Here is a 16,866-nt window from a genome sequence, read left to right on the forward strand (position 1 = left end):
AAAAGATTCCCACCCATGTCCAGGTCCTGTGCTCCCTGCACCACCTGGCCTCAGGGAGTTTTCAAGGGGTCATAGCAGAGGTTGGCGGGGTGTCACAGAGTGCTCTGTCGCGGTTTTTCCATGACTTTCTAGATGCAATGCTACAGAGGCTATCACATCACATATACTGCCCCAGCACCCAACAGGCATTACAGCAAACCAAACTTGACTTCTACCAGATTGCACGTTTCCCCCACGTCATTGGCTGCATTGATGGGACCCATGTGGCCATCACATCACCAGCAGCAACTGAATATGTCTACAGAAACCGTAAATGCTACCATTCCCTGAATATGCAGATTGTATGCAATGCTAAGTATATCATCATTGACATTGTACCAAAATACCCTGGCAGTACACACAACTCTTTCATCTTTAGACATAGTGGGATACACAGACGTCTGAGTGCTGGAGAGTTTAGAGAGGGATACCTGCTAGATAAATGCATGGCACACATCCATCCATCCACTAAATCTCCTCGGGGGGGGAGCGGGGGGACGACATTGACTTACCTATTGTGTCTATCCTTGCAGGTGACAGTGCCTATGCAGTGCAGGACTTCATCCTGACCCCGTACCTAGATCCAGCCAATGCAGGGGAGAGGAGATACAACAGGGCACACAGATCTATGCGCTGCGTCATAGAGCGTACGTTTGGAATTCTAAACAGCCGGTTCCGGTGCCTGCATAAAAGCCGAAGAGCACTGCAATACAGCCCTGAGACATGCTGTAAAATCGTGGCAAGCTGTGAAATGCTCCATAACCTGGCTATGAGGAAAGGCATCACAATTGATATGACTGATACAGAGTCTAAGAGTTACGATCATTCCTGAGGCGGAAGCCGGGAATGTAGCATAGAGCCAACCTCACTTCAAAAATTATACTTTTTTTAACCTTCAAAAATTGTATTTTTAACTTTGCTTTGCTCTGACCTGCATTTTCGCCGAATCCCCACCGCAGCCGATTAGGTGCTGTCGAGGGGCTCTCAGCCGCCATCTTTAGTGAAGTTTTGGGTTGGCGGACCAGTTGTCCGGCCCTCCCGCCCTCATTGCTACAACAGTCGCGCTCCTGCCCACGCGCGCAGTCTAAGAGTTACGATCATTCCTGAGGCGGAAGCCGGGAATGTAGCATAGCACCAACCTCACTTCAAAAATTGTACTTTTTAACCTTCAAAAATTGTATTTTTAACTTTGCTTGCTCTGACCTGCATTTTTGCCGAATCCCCACCGCAGCCAATTAGGTGCTGTCGAGGGGCTCTCAGCCGCCATCTTTGGTGAGGTTTCGGGTTGGCGGACAAGTTGTCCGACCCTCCCGCCCTCATTGCTATAAAAGGACCAAACCCTTTCGAGCACGCAGCGGGCGAGCACAGTGGGCGAGCCCACAGCACGCCAAAGGCAGGCCTGTCTGCGGCGTCCGTGCCAGGAGGGGTCCAGGGGCCAGCACCCCTGTCCAAACGATCAACTATTCCTCGGAAGACCTACGAACACTGCATCAGATCCTCTACCCGCTATTCCTTGTCAAAGTCAAAGCCTTATTTTACCCTCGGCCACCAATGTAACACTCCATATCTCATATCTGAATACCCGCTCTTTGTTTAAGCACCAACTGGATATATTTCTACTCCTTCTAGACGACAAGCCTGATATATTTTTTATCACTGAAACATGGCTCAATATTGACTCCTCCCCGGACATCCTGGCAGCCCTCCCAGAGCCATAATACATTCTGCATGCCGACCGGGCTCAAGGAAAGACAGGAGGTGGAGTAGCTGCAATCATCAAAAAAGAGCATGTCTTCACCTCTATGTCCGCCTTGAACCTTCCTGGAGTAGATAACCTAATCATTAAACTAGAATCTAAGACTGGCCCATTAACCTGCGTTCTCATCTACAGACCCCCCCCCCCCCCCCCCCCAATATATGGCCTCTTTTCCCCTCTCCCTGTGTGAACAGTTAGCTACTGTGGTTACAGATCATACAAAAATTCTCCTGCTTGGTGATTTTAATTACTGGTGTAATGATGAGTTAGGCGGCCTGCAGGCCGCTGAACTCGTGGAACTCCTTTCGAGCCTCAATTTCTGCCACCATATCAACTCCGCCACTCACGTGAAAGGTCATACTCTTGATCAGGTGTGGAGCAATAATCTTACCATCTCCACTCCCATCATATGCCCTTGCATCTGGTCGGATCATTTTTTGATAAAATTTACTATTTCCATGGCAAGTGATAGCAAATCTCCGACAATGGCTGGAGGTCTTATTAGGAAATGGAGCACTCTTAACAAACAAGCTTTCTTAGACAACTTAGCAAGCACCATCCCTACTGATAATATAGATCTCGAGCAGGCTGAAATGAACATCTCTTGCTGGCTGCTGGCTGCAAACAACTTACATGCTCCCCTGAAGAAATTCAGAATAGGCCGCCGTCCGGACTCCCAGGAGTGGTTCTCTGAGGACTTGAAGGCGAAAAAATTAGACATTCGCCATAACGAACGCAAGTGGAGGAGAAACTACGACGCTCAGGCAAAATCTATTTATATAGCTGCTCGCACTGCTTATGAGCAAGCTATCATCCAGGCCAAGGCACTTTACTTTTCAAATATAATCGTCCACTCTGAAAATAAGTCTAAGGACATTTTCGCCATTGTTAATAAGCTGTCAAACATGGAGAGAGTCATCCCCAAACCAACGGTGACCCAGGATTAGTGTAACTCCCTCAACCTATACTTCCGGGATAACATTTCTATAATTAAAGCCAGCATTCCAGTTACCGCCCCTAAATTGAATACCACCCCTCTGACCTCTAGTGATCACGTCTTTGATCACTTCCCACTTCTCAATGCAGACTCCTTACAAACCCTCATCACAAGTGTGAAATCTGGCTCTCCTAGGGATTGTTGCCCCCGTATATTTTAAAGGAAATTCTCGGTCCACTCTGCCCCTATCCTGACCCTTCTCAATGCCTCCCTCTCACAGGGGGTGGTCCCTAAAGCCTTCAAAGAGGCAGTAATCGTACCCTTGCTAAAAAAAACAGGTGCAGACCCCTCAGTCCTCTCTAACTACAGTCCATTCTCTCTCCTTCCTTACCTGGCCAAAATCCTTGAAGCTTATGCCACCTCTCACCTCTCTAATTTTATTGAAGATTTCAACTACCTAGATCCCCACCAGGCCGGGTTTCGGCCCGCCCACTCCACCGAGACTGTCATTACCGCTGTCATGGATTCTGTCCGTGACAATGCGGACAAGGGAATACCTCAGGCGCTGGTCTTATTAGATCTGTCTGCCGCGTTCGACAGGGTCCATCATGCCATCTTGTTGGACCGTGTCGAACAGGCAGGCATCCGGAGTTCTGCCTTTAATTGGATCAGTTCTTTCCTTAGTGACCGCACTCAGGCGGTCTGCCTGGCCCCTTTTACTGCTCCTAAAATTCAGACGACCTGCAGGGTTCATCGTTGTCCCCTCTCTTGTTTAATTTGTACCTTGTCCCTCTGATTCAGACAATGGGAAAGTTCAAAGTCTCCACATTTAATTATGCTGTCGACCTTCAGCTCATTTTTACTATTGACAGCTCTCCCGACTCAATCAGGGAATTCCAGGACACCATGTTACACATCCGTTGCTGGATGGATGCCAATCATTTAAAACTGAATCCTGGAAAGACGGAAAAAATTCTTAATGCCAAAAGCCAAATATTTTGGAGCCCCCAATACTGGCCCCCGGAATTAGGTTTTGCGCCCACCCCCTCTACATCGGTTAAAAGCCTGGGAGTGAATATTGGTGGAGACCTATCATTCAAAACTCAGGTGGGCTCGGTGGTATCTTGCTGCTTTTACCAGCTCCGCAGGATAAAGAAAATCAGTCGGCTGCTGACCTAGTCGGCCTTGATCCAGGTGGTGATAGCGCTAGTTCTATCCCACCTGGATTATGCCAATTTCATCTATCTGGGCCTCCCTCTGCATCTTGGGAAACGTCTCCAACTGGTTCAGAACCAAGCTGCCAGACTGACCCACCAATGTCCCCGTTGGCAGTCAGCTAGGCCCTTGCTAAAACAACTCCACTGGCTCCCAACGAGTGCAATTTAAAACTGCCTGTATTGTCTTTAGGTCTCTCCATACTCGCAGCCCCCAATTCATTAACATCCTCCTGTCTAGGTATGCCCCGTCTCGTAATCTCCGTTCTGCCAACCTTCATCTTCTCTCCACGCCAATCTTTAAGCTACAACGCCAGGGTGGATGCAGGTTCGCTGTTCTTGCATCCAAACTCTGGAACTCCCTCCCTCTGGGGATCCGTTCCTGTTCCGATCTTTTAGCGTTTAGGAAACAGTTTAAGACCTGGCTTTTCCCTCCGGCCTAGACTCAACCCTTTATCCATCTGGGTCACTCTCTTAGTCAGCGCCATGAAGCCCCTGGGTGTACGTGCGCTATACAAATGGCTATTAACATAACATAACATAACAGACACATCGGATGACGATTGCCCAGCTCCCCCTGGCAGACCAGCATCAGGACTTGGCGCAGCTGCCTGACGTCAGAAACGGACTGAGATCACACAAAACTACTTCTAGGTGAGTAATGATGACATGAGCCAAAATGATGTTTGAAATCTGTGATGTGTTTATTCACACTTCAAAAACATTCACTGTTGCTGTAGTGTAGTTTCTATATTCCCAATAGGCTCTGCGCATTGGAATAATATATCCTATAGATTTGACGTAGGATTTATGTCGACTAGGTCTCTATCAAATATATTAGACTTAATTGTGAGTGCCAGCTAGCTCAGAGGTCACTAGAAACTTTCTTGAATAAACAAGAAGGGATTAGTTTCTGACAATCGCATTAACATAACAACTTTGTTTCCCCAGGAATAAAACTGATCTTCAGAGTTGTGGAAACAATAGATAGATATTTTACTCAGTCAATCGTGCATGCTTCGTTTCATCAGAGGTGCAGAGAAATAGAGAGACGGGGGTTTTCAATAAAAGGATTTATTGAACATTCTTCTTTCTCATGCAAGTAAAGTGAACTGCTACAATCGTAATACTGGTTGCAAAGTATAATGAGTACAGTAGAAAGAGTATTATAAAATAATACTGTAAAAGCATTGTATGGTTCCTAGACCATAGATAAATACATACATAAATAACAAAGCTAAAAAGTAGTCAACTGTTGCTTCTAAAATATGCCTACACTGATGTATCTAACCTAAGTTTAGCACGAGGGAAAAGTTAAGTGAGGTGTAGCATAGGTTTAGGTTTCTTTGCCAAGAATCTATCCAAGATTTCTCTTACGGTCTAATCAGCTGAATGAAGGAGGTCTGGTGTCTCTGTCTCGGGACTCGATTTCCAAACACCCCGCGAGGGGAGCTTGGAAACACTGTAGCTGGATTCTCAGTGAGAGAAAGGACAGCTTCTCTGTCTGCATCAGCTGGAGGGTCGGCTTCCTTCGGCACTTGCTGTAGCGAGCTGCATCGGGCAAGTAGATAGTCGAGCTGCTCCGAACCACCGTGTGTTTGCTAGGGCAAATGTCGGCATATTTATACCTTAAAGGTGCCTAGTTTGACGTAAAGTCAGACATAATAACGTCATCAAAGAACCCCAAGGGAATGGTAGTTCTTTGGAAACTCCATGATTTCTAGGACAAAGCAATATTCAAGTAAGGGGATGTCCCTGACTTCTGAAACCGAGTTTTCCAAGAAATCGTTGTGGCTTTTTGGAACAAGTGGAAGTACCCATGCCTGTATTTGGACTGGATGGGTTATGTCTAAATATGGGTATGATTTCTATGCCTATATAAGGGCAACGTGAATTATAGCTATATAAGGGCATTTAAATTACGCTTGGATTCTAAAATGCTACACAACATTGCTGTACCCAGCACATGTTATGCACACAGTGCAGGTAGTTCCCAAGAAAGTGTCTAATATGTATTGCTGGGTTGCATCACCCATTGACACAAATGTTCCACTGTACATTTCACCTCCTCCGGTGACGGATTGGTGCTGATCGGTCTCCATGCTGAGTGCCCTCCGTTGGGTGCCTAGGTACTGCACCCTGTCTGCTACTGCGCCTTCTTGATTCAGGCAATGTAGGTGTGTTGCTACTGCACTTGACGTCTCCTCACTCTCCCCAGAGACCATGAGTGCGGTGCCACCTGAGTTAGCCGTCTCCATTTGCTCAACTGAACTGGTGACCTGTTCCAGCCCTCTTGCAATGTCCTGGCAGCAGTATGACATTTCCACCTGCATGGTAATGCGGCGATGGGTCAAGTTTCTGGTGGTGGTGCACAGGTGGTTCACCGCCTTTGTGCAGTTATGCAGCCGTGCATTGGCACGTTGGGCAGCCCTGTCCCTGGCATCTTGGTTTTGCTTCAGGGTGTCACAGAGGTCATGTATGGCACCTGCCATGGCCATGATGCCCTCCCCCATGTAGCGCTGATTTCTGTTGAGTGTGCTGAGCTGCCTATCAAGGAGCGCAATGATTTCTGTTGCAGACACTGTACCTGCAGCATGCTGTTTTCAAGACCTGCAAATAGTGTGTGCTCCTCATCGGTGGCAGTGCTGCTCCTGGGCCTTGACCTGCGTGTTTCCATTGCTGGCACACTCATTTGTGGGGTTTCCTGCCTACGGATGTGTGACACACCCTGCCTTGCCTCTCTTTGCTCACTTGCCTCCCCTGTGGCCTCTAAGTCATCCTCCATTGAAGGCAGTGGGGGCACATGTGTGCGCTTCCTTCGTATGATGGTTGTGTGCTCTGACTCTTCACTTGAGTCCCCATCATCAGCCTGGTCCTGAGGATTTGCAACGTCATCTCCCTCTGCACTGTCATTAAGTGCCCTGGATTGTTCTGTGAATGTAAAGGGGATACATGAGTTTGCGTCATTTTCTGCATTTTGCACTCAATAAAGTTTCTACATATTGTCTAGGCTAACTTCTGACACTGTCTTATTCCTTATCACTGAACCACATGTTGCAATTGATTTCCTATGTGTCATGGACACACTATCCTACATCTTACTAAAACTCCCATGATGCAATGCTGGGGGTGCTGTAAGAAGTGGACCGGAGTGACATGTGTTGTTTCTATTTTGCGCATTCTTGGAAGTGTGCATGGGATAGGTATCTGTGCTGATATATTTGGCATGCATCCTACCTTGGCTGCTGGATGCAGGGTCGGAGCTGTCGATGTCAATCCACATCAATGACGCTCTCATGCAGGAGGGTTGACTCCACCAGCTCCTCATGGGGTGTTGGCTCTGCTGCTGTGGATGATCCTCCCCCGGTCTTGTTTGACTCCTTCAGTCTGGCGGCCACCCTCTACTTCGACCTTTGCAGCATGTCATACCACCTCTTGCACAGTTCTTCCACAGTGCAATGAGTCACACCCACAGCATTGACTTTTTCTTGAATGTCCCACCAAATCTTTCTTTTCCTTAATTCAGAGACTCGCAGTGCCTTTTTCCCAAAGAGGAGCGCATGGCTGCGAACCATATCCTCTATGAGCACCTCCTGCACCTTGTGAGAGAATTTGTGTTTTCTCTTCCTCTTTTCACCCTCCTTGCCCTCATGCTGGTTCTGGGACTCCATGGGGGTTGTTTCTCTGCTGTGCTGACTCCTCACACTCTCCAAACAGCCTCTGACTGTGGCTCAGGGAATCAAGGGCAGCAAATCACTCCCACTTCCTGGTTGTGATGTCATCAGGCTGCACCTGTATTGCGATTTCTTAATTTGCGAATTTCGCAATTAAGCAATCTTAAATCATGTGTCCAAGAATTTATTGCGATTTTTAAGAAATCGCTAATCATTAGCGATTTTTTATATACATCCCGATTTGCAAATCTCAAACTCCAAATAGCAAAATATCGCAATTTGAGGTTCACAGAACGGGATGTTCATACATATGCCCCAGGTCACAAAAAGTGAGAGTGCTATTTGCAATCACATTTTGAATGTGACCGGAGAGTTTGATCCATTGAAAATTCAAAGACAGGTCACAACAATTGGAAGAAAAATTGCAATCAGGTTTTTCAACCAGTCTCTAAGTAAATGTGACCCTATATATTTATTTTATATATATATTACGTTTCCTAACAATTTGTTTTTCAAAGGTAACATCCCTTGTATCCTAAAGAACAGAGCGGCATATTATCAAGGAATGGCGATAATTGGCTTGATAACATGCCGTAGAGAATTCATATAGAAGCCCAAGTTCACACCAGAACATGGGCTTCTATTGGAATTCTCAAGGGCATACTGTCAAGCCCACTATCGCCGCTTTAGCCGCAGTTTCCTGCCGCTAAAGCAGCGATAATTTTAACGCCGTTACTTGATAATATGCCCCCTTGAAAGCAAAAATATGTGCATCCTTTTTGTTAAGATAACACAATATGTTATCAGTTTGGTTTTCTTTTATATCCTTTATTCCTTATTCCTTATATTCTTCATTCCTTATATCTTTCATTCCATATGTTGCAAGAAAACCCAGGAATTGGCATGGAAAGGTTGTATTTGTAGCACTTGGGGAGGGGTGGTATGCTGCACTCACTCAGCCAGTATGTGAAGCAGGTGAGTGAAGGCCCCATGGCTTCTGCAGATTACCAAATGGATGGCAGAATTTTCCTTTAATTTCTGTAACTTCCTTATTTACAGGCTTAGACAGCTCTTATGGTCTTTTCAGTGTCAGTAACTAATCCCTTATATTATTTTTATGCTCGTTCTGCAATCCCATGCAACTGGCGGGTTTGTGATGCGACTTTGGTCGCAACGAAAAACAAGAACCAAGTCACAAAAAGTGAGAGTGCTATTTGCAATCAAATTTTTAATGTGACCGGAGAGTATGTTCTATTGAAAATTCAAAGACAGGTCACAAACATTTAAGAAAAATTGCAATTACGTCTTGCGACCAGTCTCCTAATAAATTTGACCCTGTATATTTGTTTTATGTATTTATTACTTTGCCTACCAACTTTTATTTCAAAGTTAACATCCCTTGTATCCTAAGGAACAGAGAAGCAATATTATGTACATTTTCTTTGTTACGATAACACCATATGTTTTCAGTTATTAGTTTGGTTTTCTGTTATATCCGTCATTCCTAATATTCTTCATTACTTATATCTTTCATTCCATATGTTGCATGAAAGTGGGTTTTTTTGGATTTCTGTTCAAAAATGCCTATTGGAAAAATACTTGTAAGATAAACGTTACAATTTGCAAAGATTGTGATTTCTTTTCCACAAATATTTTGTAATGTATACTTTCTTGAAATAATGTATTATAAACAAACAATAGCAAAACGAATTGCTTGGCACTCACATTATAAAGGTGAGATCTATTTGCTTTGCCAATCCTTGTTATATGTTTTCGGTTACTCTGCTTATTGCCCTCTCTTCACATGGAGACAGAGAGAGAGAGAGAGAGAGAAGAAGAAAGCATTATATACATTATCATATATTATTTTTGCTGTCACTCGGATGTCAGTGACAAAGAGAGATAGTATGTCATTGCCTTTAATTTTGCAATAGTGCAGCTCCTCAGCGATTCTACAAAGAACTAGTCGTAATGCTGACCCCTGTGTATATGGGCAGTTCTTTTACACCAACTTGGGAAGGGTGCAAGAGAATTTCAAATGGTGGGGTGGAGTGAAATATGAGCATTTTCAAGCAAACAGGTAATCCAGCCCCTTTGCTGTGTAAAAGGACATATCAGCAATTTCTGCTTTTCCTGCAGATACATAGACCATGTACATCATGCACATTTTGACACTTTGCAACATCAAGAGGAAAATCAAAGCATAACACCTACAGTTAGTAAAGAGGTCCATGACACCCCTAATTGATGTCTTTGACATAAACTTTTAAGTATTTAGCAATTTCAGAGTTGGTGTTGGTTCGTCGAAATCAACACATTAGTATGTTTTAGTGAGTGGCTAGACTAGAGAAATGCCAACGCATGAAATCTACTGTTAGCGAAAAGGGCCTGGACACCACTAATTGATTTCTGTGACTTACATTTTTCTGTATTCATTCATTTAATGGTTATTTTTAAAGTTATGCTAGCATATGTCTTTCTGATCGGCTGGAAGTTACATAGTCTTTAACTTTAATGGCAAACTTGACCTTAAGCAGTGGCATGTGATTTTCAGCAAAAAAAATATTAACTGTAATAATATTACTACATTAAAAAATATACTTTCAAAATATATTTAAGAATGTATAACTTTCAAACATAAATAACAATTATATACTTCAAAACAATAGCAAAAAAGTATAAAGATAATATTTTAAAAATAAAATAATTATCTAAACATATACAATAAAAATACTGACCACAGAGAATTGTACCATCAAACAATAAATATAATTTTTTTTAAAAATGTATACAATAGAAACTTAAAAAATAAATTCATGAAACAATAAATGAATAAAAAAGTAATTTACATTAAACAAACTTTTAAAATTAAATCAAAAACATATACATATATACAAATAACTTGGCTTGGGGAGCTAAAGTTCAATAATCCCTCTCCACCTGAGCAACAGTTGAGAATGTGTTGGACATTTTGGAGGGGTCAGGTTTCCCATTCTTACTCCAACTTTAGAAAAAGTAGGGTAAGTATTGAACTTTGGAGGATTTAGAGTTACTATTTTCTCTCCAATCTAACCAACATTAGGGAAGTTGTTGGACCTTGGAGGGATCATATGGACTATTTCCACTCATGCATGAGTAGAGACATTTTGGAATGTGTAGCTGTCAGATTTACTTGCCTCACTTTATTCTAAGCAACAGTACGGATAGTACGGATAGTGTTACACTTTGGAGATGTCATGTTTACTATTCCTACTCCTACATTTAAAAAAAATAAAACATCTATATGTAGGCTGAAAGAAATATTAAAAAGTATACATGAATTCATTAAATATAAAGTAAATAGAACTAAATTGTGAACAACTACAAAACACTGACTTTGTTCCACTGGTGAAAATCATTGCTTGATAGTAACCATAGCGCTTTATAAGCTTCCAAATAATAATAATAATATGTTTCACCCAGACCTAATTCTGACTTTATGTAAAATTATGCTTGGGTAAGAACTGCTGCTTAAGGAGCAAAATAATGTAGCCCTCATAGAAAGGAAGGAGATATGTAATTTCCATGTTAGGGTCATGTGTGGCTCTTGTTAGCAAATAGCTTTAAAGCTGCTATTGAAAGATCACAGGGGATGCAAGCAGCTGCACTAAAAATGAAGTGAACCTGGCTACAATTAAAGGCTTCTGTAAATATGCACAATAATTCATTTGATTTTCACATTATGTTTCTTCAAAAAAGCTCTACCTTCATTTGTATCTGAAAATTTTGTTGAAAGTGAACAGTCCCATGGTTCCCGCATATGTCTGTTCACTTACTACGTGATGCTACCAGTTCTATGCCAAAAATAGCTACTTTCTACAAGCTGGGGTCACTGTTCAGAGACTTATACATTCAGACACTTTCTATAGGCTCTCCAAAACTAAAACTGTATAGTGAGTCTAAGGTCGCTGAGCTTGGGTCAGCCAGTGTACTGGTGGCACTCCAGCGCTACAGGACCTTCCTACTGGGTCTGGCTCATGATGTGCCTTTGGCAGCACATTGGGGTGCGACAAGACCTCTCACTGGCTTGTCAACTACTTCTTTTGGCCCCAAATTCGAAAGCACACTGACACTCGTTGTAGGTCTTGTCAAACGTGCCAGACAAGAGGCAAGAGTGGGGGGAGTCAGGAGGAGCTTTGTGCACAACCAAGATGGCCGTGTGAGCTTAGGGCTCCCGAGACCCTCGTAACCTCCCGTATTTATCCTGTCCATTATCCTGTTCCTCCTTGATGTCTTTGTGAAGGCGAACCGCGAGTGAGGCGAACTTCGCTTTCAGATCTTGAATCGGACCCCGAGAACCGGAGGAACGGAGCTTCGAAGATTGGGGCCTACACCTGTGTGCAGCCTGGCTGTGGAGTTGGCATTGTGCCCGAGCACTAATTGAATAACATCGGCTGGCGGAGGAGGGATTGTCTGGCCCGGTGACTTTCACTTTCGATTCTGTTCCAGGGAAGACCTGCGACTGGTGAAGGGGCCACCCCACTCCCTGAATATTACAGCCCTGTGCTGCGCACGAGTGTTGCTCTCCAGCACCGTGTAGCTCGGTGAGACTATCTGGCCTGTGCGCTCCAGTTTTGATCCCTTCAGCCTGAGGTGGAACGAGGCCCGCCATCTTTCTACTTTGCCTCACCGGCCCGGATCTGACTTTCGCCCAATTTGACTGGAAAACCGGAGAGTGCCACGCAGAAACTCAAGACCACTAGGCGAGGTGGCTATACGCATACTAATAGTATGGACCGCTATGCCCAGGTTAAAGGTTCCCCAGGTGTTGCGGGTAGGTCACAGGAGGACTTGAAGGACCCTCTCACTACGGCGGCGGAGCTGACCTTACAGGACGTAATGGCGGCCATTGAAGGGATCAAATCCACACTGGGACAACAAATAGCGACCCTCGACCATTGGATACTGTGGCGATTGATGTCAATTTGATCCGCACAGACTTGGCGAAGACGAATGAAAAAGTCAAGTCTCTGGATCTTAAGACCTCCAGCCTGACGAGTGATGTCGCGGATCTCCAAACTACCATCGGGCGCTTAAGAACTGCCAGTGCCACCCTCACCCGTTGTCTGGATGACTATGAAGGGAGAGCCAGGCGAAACAATGTTCGTATTATTGGGGTTCCGGAGAAGGCCACAGAACCATCGGTGGACCTCTTTGTGGAAGATCTCATCGTTAACCACCTTGCACCTAAGGGACTGAGTAAGTTCTTTATGGTTGAACGAGCCCATAGAGTTCCGGGCGGCAGACCGAATCTGGGTGCACCACCGAGGCCTAATATTGCAAGAATTTTCAATTTTTGGGATAGGGACACTATCCTGCAGGCCTCCCAGATGAAGGGCCTCACGAAGTTCGAGAATGCTACCATCAGCTTTTACCCGGACTTCACTCAATCGGTCCAGAAGCAGAGACTTGGATTTCTAGGGGTGAAGAGGAGACTGCGCGAAAGGGGTCTCAAGTACGCCATGCTCTTCCCAGCAAAACTATGAATCGAACACGCAGAGCGGACTTATTTTTTCGACAATCCAGAAGTGGTATCAGACTGGTTGGACGCTCTACCGCAGCAGAATTCACCGGAGGAGCAGTCTGGCGGGGCGGAAGGTGGACTTACGGAACAGGAATGAACTCCGGTTCGCATGGTACTCGAGGGTCTGTTGTAGGCCTCAAACTGTGGTTCGAAAATCCTGACACTTGATCAATGAGACAGTGGGGGGGTTGTGGGGACATGGGTGGGTTCCTTTTCCTCCTCTGAGTTTTCTTTTTGTAGCTTAGGTAGATGGGGGGCGACAGGCACACTGCAAGTTGGGGTGGCTTTTTAGTCTTGAGCAGAGGTGCAGGGTGGGGGAGTTTGTAACAGGATGTTGGGGGATGCGGTTGGGGATTTTGTTGGGGTGTGTGTCTGTTATTTTGCAAGGCTATGTATCCTCAAACTGTTTGATCGAAGTGTCGGGTCCTGTATGGGGTTGGATTCTTTTACTTTTTCTGGATGGGGGGTAGAGGGCTGAAATTGATAAGTTGGAATGTGAATGGGCTCGGGGATAGGATAAAGCGTGGGGTGGTATTGCAGATGTTGAAGCGTTTCTCTCCAGATGTAGTCCTTCTTCAAGAGACGCATTTGATTGGTAATACTTGTCATGCTCTTAACAGGAGGGGTTACCGTTTGGTAGCACACTCTGGGTTTTCCACTGGTTCCAGGGGGATTGGTGTCCTCCTCAAAAGCTCCCTCCCATTTGAGATTGACTCCACAGTCATAGATGACCGGGGGCACTATGTCGCTCTCACGGGGAGGTTGGAGGGCCGGACTCTTTCCCTGGTTTCCGTGTATGTCCCCCCTGGCTTACAGTCCACCACCTTTGCGGACTTGGGGAGAGCTCTTCTTGCTCTCCCTGAGGGGTCTCTGATAGTAGGAGGTGAATATAATGCAGTGCTATCCGGTCAGGAGGATCGGCATCCTCCCAGGGACCTGAAGGGGGCGCAGAACTGGCTTCGGGATTTCCTTGACAATCTGGGACTGATTGATTGTTGGAGATTGTTACACCCCACTCAGAAGCAGTATACGTTCTTGTCGGGTGCTCACGGTAGTCTCTCTAGGATCGACTATGTATTGGTGCCGTCTGCACAGGCCCCCAACATCATTGAGGCCAGGCATTTGGCTCGGGGAATTTCAGATCACTCCCCACTATTGCTCCGGATGGAGTTGGGCCCGGGATCCGAGGGCCGGGTCGCCCCGATTAACCCTTGGTATCTCCGGAACCCTAAAACTCGTGTTGCCCTGATAAAATCTCTGGACCTATATTTTTGGGAAAATGAGGGTTCTGTTTCGTCGGCCGTATCGCTTTGGGAGGCTTTTAAGACCGTCCTCAGGGGTCAGGCCCTATCGTTGATTGCAGATGGGAAAAAACGACGGGACGAAGAGGTCGTTAGGGTTGAGACTGAGATAGCGGATTTGGAGCATGGCCTGGAGCGAGGGGTCATCCGTACTGCGACCCACATACTGAGGCTTAAACAACTTGAATACAGGGCATTGGTCACCGACGCGGCTAAGGTCATGAGTAGGGAGCAGCAGGGGCTTTTGTATGATGTGGGTGATAAGGCTGGTAAATTGATTGCGTGGTTGGACAAGAAAGATAGAGCTAATCGAGTGGTGTCTGTGATCGATCTGGCCGATGGGGCTCGGGTCTTGGATCCTGGGGAGATAGCTCGGTGTTTCGCGGACCACTATCGAACAGTATACACCTCCGTGTCGGATAGACCGGAGGAGAATTCACACCTATTGTTGCGAGATATCGCTCTACCGCGTCTCTTTGATATTGACAGGGAACATATGGACACTGCGATAACGGCTGATGAGGTGGCTATTGCGATCCGCTCCCTGCATTTGGGGAAAGCGATGGGTCCAATGGCTTGCCTATTGAGCTGTATAAGCTACGGCCGGACAAGATGGCGCCCTATCTATGAGACATGTTCTCGGAATCTCGGGAACGTGGTTCTCTCCCCCGTGATCAGCATTTAGCGACTATCGTGGTGATTCACAAGGAGGGGAAACCGCGTGACCGATGTACATCGTACCGTCCTATTTCTCTTCTCAATGCTGAGCCTAAGATTCTCGTGAAAGTGTTGGCTAACTGATTGATCACTGTTATAAGTGAATTGGTACATCCGGATCAATCCGGTTTCATCCCACACAGGAATACTGCCCTTAATCTCCGACGTGTACACGGAGTTCTCGCGAGAGCCACGACGTTGCGTGAGCCGGCCATCTTGGCGTCGCTGGACGCCACGATGGCCTTTGACACTGTGGAGTGGCCTTACTTGCGGGCCGCTTTGGCTGAATTTGGATTCGGTCATGGCTTTATCGGTTGGGTGAGGCTCCTCTATGAGGATCCCCTCGCACAAATTGTCGTTAATGGCCGAGTTTCGTCTTGGGAGGGGAACTCGTCAGGGCTGTCCTTTGTCGCCCCTCCTGTTTGCACTGGCGCTCGAGCCCCTTGCAGCGTGGATTCAATGGGAGCCCTCTATGAAGGGCATTCAGTGGTCCTCGGAATTTGAAGATCGTATCTCGCTCTATGCGGACGATATCTTAATGTACCTAACGTCGCCCCGGAAATCATTGATGGTTTTGTGTGATGTGTTGTCCTCATTTGGTAGGAATTCTGGCCTCATTATTAACTGGTCGAAATCCTATCTGTATGTCCTCTCCGGCGGCGTCCCTCATCTCCCGAGAAACTGTCCTATCCAGATTGCACAAACTGGGTTTAATACCTCGGTATTCTTAGATATGAGCAAAATCTTCTCCCACCACTGTCTCGCTTAAAGCAAGATGTCGCAGGGTGGCGTAAGCTTCCGCTGTCCCCGCTTGGCCGTGCGGCCCTCTTCAAAATGATGTCGCTGCCTCGTTTTCTTTACGATCTCCAAAACACCCTCGATGTGGTGCCGCTTAGTTATTTCCGGGCCATTGAAAATCTCCAGAGAAAGTTGATATGGGACGGGAGGCCTCGTATTGCGCTAGCTAAATTAACACTCCCGTGGTATGACGGAGGTATCGCTCTTCCCGATATAAAATGTTACTATTGGGCGTCTCAACTCAGTGCCATAAATCACAGTCTGTGTGGTCCCGAATTAAATCCTGCCTTTTCCATAGATAGATGGATGTTACCCGGGGGCAATTACTATAGAGCGCTGTATTCTCACTCGGTAATTAGGGATCTGTCGGGTCCCACCAAGACAGCTGTACTACTGTGGCGAGACGCGAATTGCTCCATGGGATGGAAAGATCGCTTGACTCGAGCAACCCCGCTCTTTGAATCTGATAGACTCAGTAAATTATGGAATACCAAGGGGTTTGATAAATGGGACCTCATTGGCATTAGTAAGGTGGGGGACCTCTGGGTTAAGGGGCAAATTAGATTGTTCGAGTCATTGCAGGCAGAGTTCGAGTTAGGTGCCTCGGAGTACTATCGGTATCTCCACGCTCGTCATGCATTGCGCTCTGTTTTCCCGGAAGGGGCTGCGATCCCGAATCGTCCCCACTTGAGGATAGGTTGCTGGACGGCCATGTGCCAGACAGCACGATCTCCCTAGTTTACAAGACACTGATAAATGATAGATCAGACCTCCTAACACACCTTCGTGAACTGTGGACCCGTGGCGGCTTAGAGCTGGACGATGAAGACTGGCAATCAGCAATCTCCTCTCCGAAGGAGGGGGCAA

This window comes from Lissotriton helveticus, chromosome 11 (genome assembly GCF_964261635.1).
Source record: "Lissotriton helveticus chromosome 11, aLisHel1.1, whole genome shotgun sequence".
Lineage (NCBI taxonomy): Eukaryota > Metazoa > Chordata > Amphibia > Caudata > Salamandridae > Lissotriton > Lissotriton helveticus.